Below are 6975 nucleotides of genomic sequence, written 5' to 3'. Positions count from 1 at the left end.
ATCAGCATCATGTTTAGTTTCCTTGATACAAAATGATTCTTAACAAGCTATTCCTAACAAAATTCCTCAGCTTTTCAGAAAGCAAAGGAAATTAAGAGAGAAACCAAATATATTTTTCCTCATCATCCTCAGCCATTATTTTTTTTTACTTACGATTTTAATCTTCTGTTTATATTGCTCTCCTTCTGCTTACTTTCATCCCACTTCCAGATCCCTGGGGTTCAGCTAGTGACGAGCACTCTTGAAGAAGCCCAGGGAAGGCATGCTGGCTCTGTCTATAATCCCCTTTTCTTGGCACTCTGTGTAAATAATCAAGGATGCACCTGTCCCATTACAGACATGGGAATAAGGCCATGATGCATGTTTGAGTTTTGGTTTTTAAAAGCATCTATTTTGTAGACTAGTCCTGTTGAGACCAGACCACAGAGAGCACAAGGTAACATGTGAATAAACTTGCTGCAAGGTATGACACATGGCAGTAATTTGCCTGAGTGATCTAAGGAGACTTGTCTATCTTCCCATGCTTTTCTAAGATTTGGAATATTCTACAATCTCACAAAACTCAAATATCCAATTCATATTGAGTCATGTATAGAAATTCAGGACATATAGGAAAGATGTAATAATTGATTTTCTAAACCAATTCTTGATTAAAAAAATAGTTTACGTTCCTATATCACTGAATGCTTGCCTTATATTAATCTGATTTTATTGCTTAAAAAGGGGTTACAAAATAAACAATATGTAAGTAAAAAGACTAATCTAAAAAATTGAGCATTAGAATTTTTTTCAAATTAAATGCCTACTCACACATTCTACCTTCACAAAAATAATTCTTCCTTGAAGTCAGTTCCACATTTTCCAAGAAGTCCTGAATTCCAGGTTTTGATGTCCTCTCTTCTCAGATTTGATTAGCAATTAGTTTGTACTCTACAATTTAATTTTTTTATTATTTAGCATGTACATTATAGTTTTGAGTGCTTATCTCATATCTTATCACCAGACTTTCCAGAAATTGGTACTTGCCCTGGTACCTACAAGTAATAGCCAACATGGCAGATATTGAGCTATGACTGACACAAGTACAAACTACAATTATTTTAAGTCCAGAGCTGATAGCACCATATTTCCTACTATATTACATAATACTTAACATTATTGCAGGTTTGCTATGTACCAGGTACTGTTCCAAATGTCTTCTATATATTCACATCAGTTTGTGGAAAATTTGAAGACTGAATGGTTTGTTGGGAAATCACAGCAGCATTGTTATTGTTTTGAGGAATATAATTTTCATCAAAGTTTTGGTTGATAGCCGTTTCTGGAGGATACTATTGCTATTATGCAAAGTCAGGATCAACCTGACTTTCATCTTCAGTTTCCTCTTCCTCTCTGTCCCTTTTCAATGTTTTCAAGTATTCACATTTTTTATCAGTGCCTATTCAAATCAGTTTGGATAGATGAGGCTGTTGATTAATTCTGTCAACAAGTGAATAAGAATTTGAGTGATTATACTCTTTTATTAAATTTTTTGCACTAACATTCTTGGCAGCTGATTCAAAAGTATTAAAATTACCAATATTGTAGGTGGACTTATGAATGAAAGAAGTCCCATCTTTAGTTTCTTTAGTTTGGCTTTACCTTGGTGAGCTTTTGTAGGAAGAGCAGCACATTTAGGGACTAAGACTTTATACCACTTGAACCAGCCTTGTTCTTAACTGGCTATAACTAAAAATTTTCTACTCCTGGGAATCCAGATATCTGCCAGTCTTTTATTATTTTTATTATTATTATTTTAAGGATTTATTTATTTATTTTAGAGAGAGAGAGAGAGAGAGAGGGAGTGTATGTGAATGGGGGGAGGGGCAGAGGGAGAGAATCTTCGTGCAGACTTCCCACTGAGCATGGAGCCTGACATGGGGCTCAGTCCCACAACCCATGAGATCATGACCTGAGCTGAAAGTAAGAGTCAGTTGCTTAACTCACTGAGCCACCCAGGTGCCCCTCTGCCAGCCTTTTGTATCATCTTCCTCAATGACAATCATTCTCAGTACTCTAGATAAAGGTTTTAGAGGCTATTCTAAGAAAGAAGCTTAGGAGACTTATTTGGTTGAGTATTTATGTGTTTGTGCATGTAGGCCCTATATACCTAGAGCTAAAGATGTTCAATTTAGTTATATCTCATATTCAGGAGTTAAGGATATAAGATCTTCAGCCTCAACCTGTTTGAATTCTCACTTGTCTCCCCTTGGCATCCCCCATTCCCACCCTTGGTTTCATTGTTAGGGACATTATTTTTGTGGAGTCATTTTTTTTCTTGAATGGAAATTACTGCTATAAGAATAGGAACTTCTACCATAGTATCTGTTCCACAGATACCACAAATTCATATGTTAAAGTTCTAACCCCCAGTGTGGTGGTATTTGAGATGGGGGCTTTTTGGGAGGTAATCAGGTTTAGCTGAGGTTTTAAGAGTTGGGTCCTTATGATTGGATTAGTGCCCTTAGAAGAAGAGACCAGAGAGCTTGCTATCTCTCTCCCTACCATGTCAGGACACAGCATAAAGATGGCTATCTGTAAGGCAAGGAGAGAGCTCTTACCAGGAACCTGACCATACTGGTACCTTGATCTTGGACTTCTCAGCCTCCAGAACTGTGAGAAATAAATGTCTGTTGTTTAAGCCATCCAGTCTATGGAGCTTTGTTGTAACATTTCAAGCAGACTAAGACAGTATATCCCTTTTAATAATTTATGTTTTCAATACCATTTATTCCTTGTATACGTCACCCAATTTTTCTTACCTTACAGTGTTATCTTCATTAGGATGCCGAATACCAGAGTCAAAGTATTTGGAGAATTTTGTTATCTATGATTTACATCATAGCAACTTTTTGTCCATGAAAAATTTTCATAATGCTTCTCAAAATCCAGAGATGATTTTTGATGGTAGAGAAGAAAAATTAAAGTTATGCTGTGCCATTTTGGAAGTCTGATTCAGTAAAAAACTGTCTTCAGTATCTCATGGCAAATCCCAAATCCAACAGGACTGCACAGAAATGTGTTAGAATTTTTCTTTGAAACTGTGTTTTCAGTTTGTTTTTTAAACTTTGTTTTCTTTGAAATAATACCCAGGTTTGGGTTTTTTTTAAAGATATATAAATATATATCTTTAAAACATGTAACTGTTTGACATAGAATTTCAAGTCAGTCATAAAATTTCAAGTCGGAATTTTACAAGTCTGTTAAAAATTTTTATATGACGATCCTCAAAATTAGCCAATTTCTTGCTTTTAAGATCATAATGTATTGTGAATCCTGTTTCTATATTGTTCCATGTACTTGTACAGTTGACATCTTTTCCAGATGAAATAGGTTTCAGGAGCTAAAAAGCAAAACCAAAAGGGAATTTCTTTTTCTTTTTCTTTTTTTTAAAGATTTTATTTATTAATTTGAGAGAGAGACAGACAGAGATAGTGAGAGAGAGCACGAGCAGGGAGGAGAGAGAAGCAGGCTCCCCGCTGAGCTGGGAGTCTGATGCGGGGCTTGATCCCAGGACCCTGGGATCATGACCTGAGCTGAAGGCAGATGCTTAATGACTGAGCCACCCAGGCGCCCCGAGAATTTCATATCTGAAGCAAAAACATTTCAAATCATCATGGAGACATGTAGGTATCTTGCCACTACCATGCTCCTGTGAAATGGCAACATCTTAAACAAATTTGCACTTTTAATGTCTTCGTTTAGAAAAGTTGTCCCACTGTGACATGGAACAAGCTAACATCAGAAATTCCTATAACTTTTATTGAAGATAAAAATATCTATCATGAAACTTCAGCAATATTTAAACAGTAATTTGAAACTATTTAAGCTACTCAGCATATGGATCAAAAATATCTTACAGCTCTGGCTGAAGAATACCAATGAAAGGGAAGAAGGCAAAAATTCCATCAACTTAAATTCCTAACCACTTATAATCTGTTTTGAACCTAAATATTGAAGAAATGTCTGAATCTTTAAAAAAATTAGAATTTTACTATTTTATTTTGATAAAAATCATATCAAGGGGCGGAGCAAGATGGCGGAGGAGTAGGAGACCTGGATTTCGTCTCCTCTCAGGAATTCAGCTGGATAGGGATCAAACCATTCTGAACACCTACAAACTCAACAGGAGGTCGAAGAAAAGAAGAGCAACAACTCTCTCATCAGAAAAGCGACCACTTTCTGGAAGGTAGGACGTGCGGAGAAGTGAATCCGAGGCGATATTCGGGAGGATAGACGGCGGGGGAGGGGCCTCCGGCGGCCGCTTCTGGCAAGTGATAGAGCCACGGGGCACAGAATCGGAACTTTTAAAAGTCTGCTCCGCTGAGGGACGTCACTCTGGTGGCTAAGCAGGGAGTGGAACCCTCCGGGACAGTGTGGTCTCAGGACCCACGGGTCACAGAAAGACTGGGGGTGCCTGAGTGCGGCAGAGCTCCCAGGTATCCGAGCAGGGAAGCCGGCTGCAGAGGCGGAGCCCAGGCGCGGGCTCTCAGCTCGGGGTTGCCATAAACTGTGATCCGCGGCACAGTCAGGCCACTGCTCCTCCAGCAGGGACCCAACAAGCGGCAGATCCGGGGAGACTCACCTTCCTCCCCCGGGAGGAGCCGCCCGTGAGTGCGCCGCAGGGATCTGCTGGGTTTGGAGACTCCACCCGGGGTCGGGTGCCAGAGATAGAAACGCGCGGTCACAGGCCGGGTGAGCACGGAGTGCGGCTGGAGACCGGGGAGACGGGAGTGACTGACGGCTTTTCTCTGGGGGCTCACTGAGAAGCGGGACCCCGAGTTCTCGGCTCATCCGGGGCGGAGATTGGGAGGCCGCCATCTTCACTCTCCGCCTCCAAAGCTGTACGGAAAGCTCGCAGGGAACAAAAGCCCCGGAGAGCAAACCCCAGCAGATTACTTAGCTGGGAGGGGGCAAGGGCGGGGCAATTCTGCCTCCAGCAAAGACATTTGGAAACCAAGGCAACAGGCCCCTCCCCAGAAGATCAGCGAGAACAGCCAGCCAAGACCAAGTTTACCCATCAATGAGAACGGCAGAACTCCAGCTCTAGGGGACTACTGCACGTAGAATTCATGGCTTTTTTACCATGATTCTGTAGTCTTTCAAAGTTAATTTTTTTTTTAACTGTCTTTTTTTCTTTTTTTATTCTTTTTGAATTTTTCTTTTTCCCTTTTTCAACCAACATCTTATCAATCCCTTTTTTTTTTTAAAAAAAAAACATTTTTATTTTTCATTTTTAGAGTCATATTCTATCCCTTCATAGTAGTTACCCATATTTTTGGCTTATATATATAAGTTGTTCTCTCTTTAAAATTTTGAGATAGTTTCTTCTAACAGATCAAAATATACCCTAAATCTCTAGTATATGGTGTTTTCTGTTCCCCTGCCTGATCACATCCTCTCCCTTTTTTTTTCTTTTTTTAAATCCTCTTCTTTCTTTTTTTAAACAACTTCTTATCAATTCCTTTTATAAAATTTTTTATAATTTCCATCTTTACAGTCATATTCCATCCCTTCATCATATCAACCCTTATTTTTGTACATATATAAGTTTTTCTTTCTTTAAAATTTTGGGAGGCACTTTCTTCTAAAAGACCAAAATACACCCCAAATCTAGTGTGTGGCACTGATCATATTTGATCACATTCTGGTTTTTTTGTTGTTGTTTTGTTTTGTTTGTTTTTGTTTTTATCTTTATCTTTTTCTTTTTTTTCTTTTTCTTTTTTCTCTCTTTCCCTTTCTTTTCCCACTGCTTCAGGTTTTTTCTGATTTGTTTAGAGTATATTTTCTGGGGACGTTGTTACTCTGCTAGCATTTTGTTCTCTCATTAATCTATTCTCCTCTGCACAAAATGACAAGACGGAAAAAATCACCTCAACAAAAAGAACAAGAGGTAGTACCGACTGCCAGGGACCTACTCAATACGGACATTAGTACAATGTCAGATCTAGAGTTCAGAATCATCACTTTAAAGATACTAGCTGGGCTTGAAAAAAATATGGAAGTTATTAGAGAAACCCTTTCTGGAGAAGTAAAAGAACTAAAATCCAACCAAGTAGAAATCAAAAAGGCTATTAATGAGGTGCAATCAAAAATGGGGGCGCTAACTGCTAGAATAAATGAGGCAGAAGAGAGAATCAGTAATATAGAAGATGAAATGATGGAAAATAAAGAAGCTGAGAAAAAGAGAGATAAACAACTACTGGATCACGAGGGCAGAATTCGAGAGATAAGCGATACCATAAGACGAAACAACATTAGAATAATTGGGATCCCAGAAGAAGAAGAAAGAGAGAGAGGGGCAGAAGGTATAATGGAGCAAATTATAGCAGAGAACTTCCCTAATTTGAGGAAGGAAACAGGCATGAAAATCCAGGAAGCACAGAGAACCCCTCTCAAAATCAATAAAAATAGGTCAACACCCTGACATCTAATAGTAAAACTTACGAGTCTCATAGACAAAGAGAAAATCCTGAAAGCAGCTCGGGAGAAGAGATATGTAACCTACAAGGGTAGAAACATTAGATTGGCAACAGACCTATCCACAGAGACCTGGCAGGCCAGAAAGGACTGGCAGGATATATTCAGAGCACTAAACGAGAAAAATATGCAGCCAAGAATACTCTATCCAGCTAGGCTGTCATTGAAAATTGAAGGAGAGATAAAAAGCTTCCAGGACAAACAAAAACAAAAGGAATTTGCAAACACAAAACCAGCCCTACAGGAAATCTTGAAAGGGGTCCTCTAAGCAAAGAGAGAGCCTAAAAGCAACATAGACCAGAAAGGAACACAGACAATATACGGTAACAGTCACCTTACAGGCAATACAATGGCACTAAATTCCTATCTTTCAATAGTTACCCTGAATGTAAATGGGCTCAATGCCCCAATCAAAAGACACAGGCTATCAGACTGGATTAAAAAACAAGACCCATC

At 38.9% G+C, this 6975-nt stretch overlaps 1 pseudogene; it reads right to left on the bottom strand.

The window, feature by feature from the left end:
* Positions 1-1199: 1199 nt before the first annotated feature.
* LOC110590558 overlaps positions 1200-6975 on the bottom strand; it is a 71375-nt pseudogene continuing 65599 nt past the window's right edge.

Source organism: Neomonachus schauinslandi, chromosome 9, assembly GCF_002201575.2.
Source record: "Neomonachus schauinslandi chromosome 9, ASM220157v2, whole genome shotgun sequence".
Lineage (NCBI taxonomy): Eukaryota > Metazoa > Chordata > Mammalia > Carnivora > Phocidae > Neomonachus > Neomonachus schauinslandi.
The sequence above is the reverse complement of the archived record's forward strand: the minus strand, read 5'-3'. Positions and strand labels throughout refer to the sequence as shown.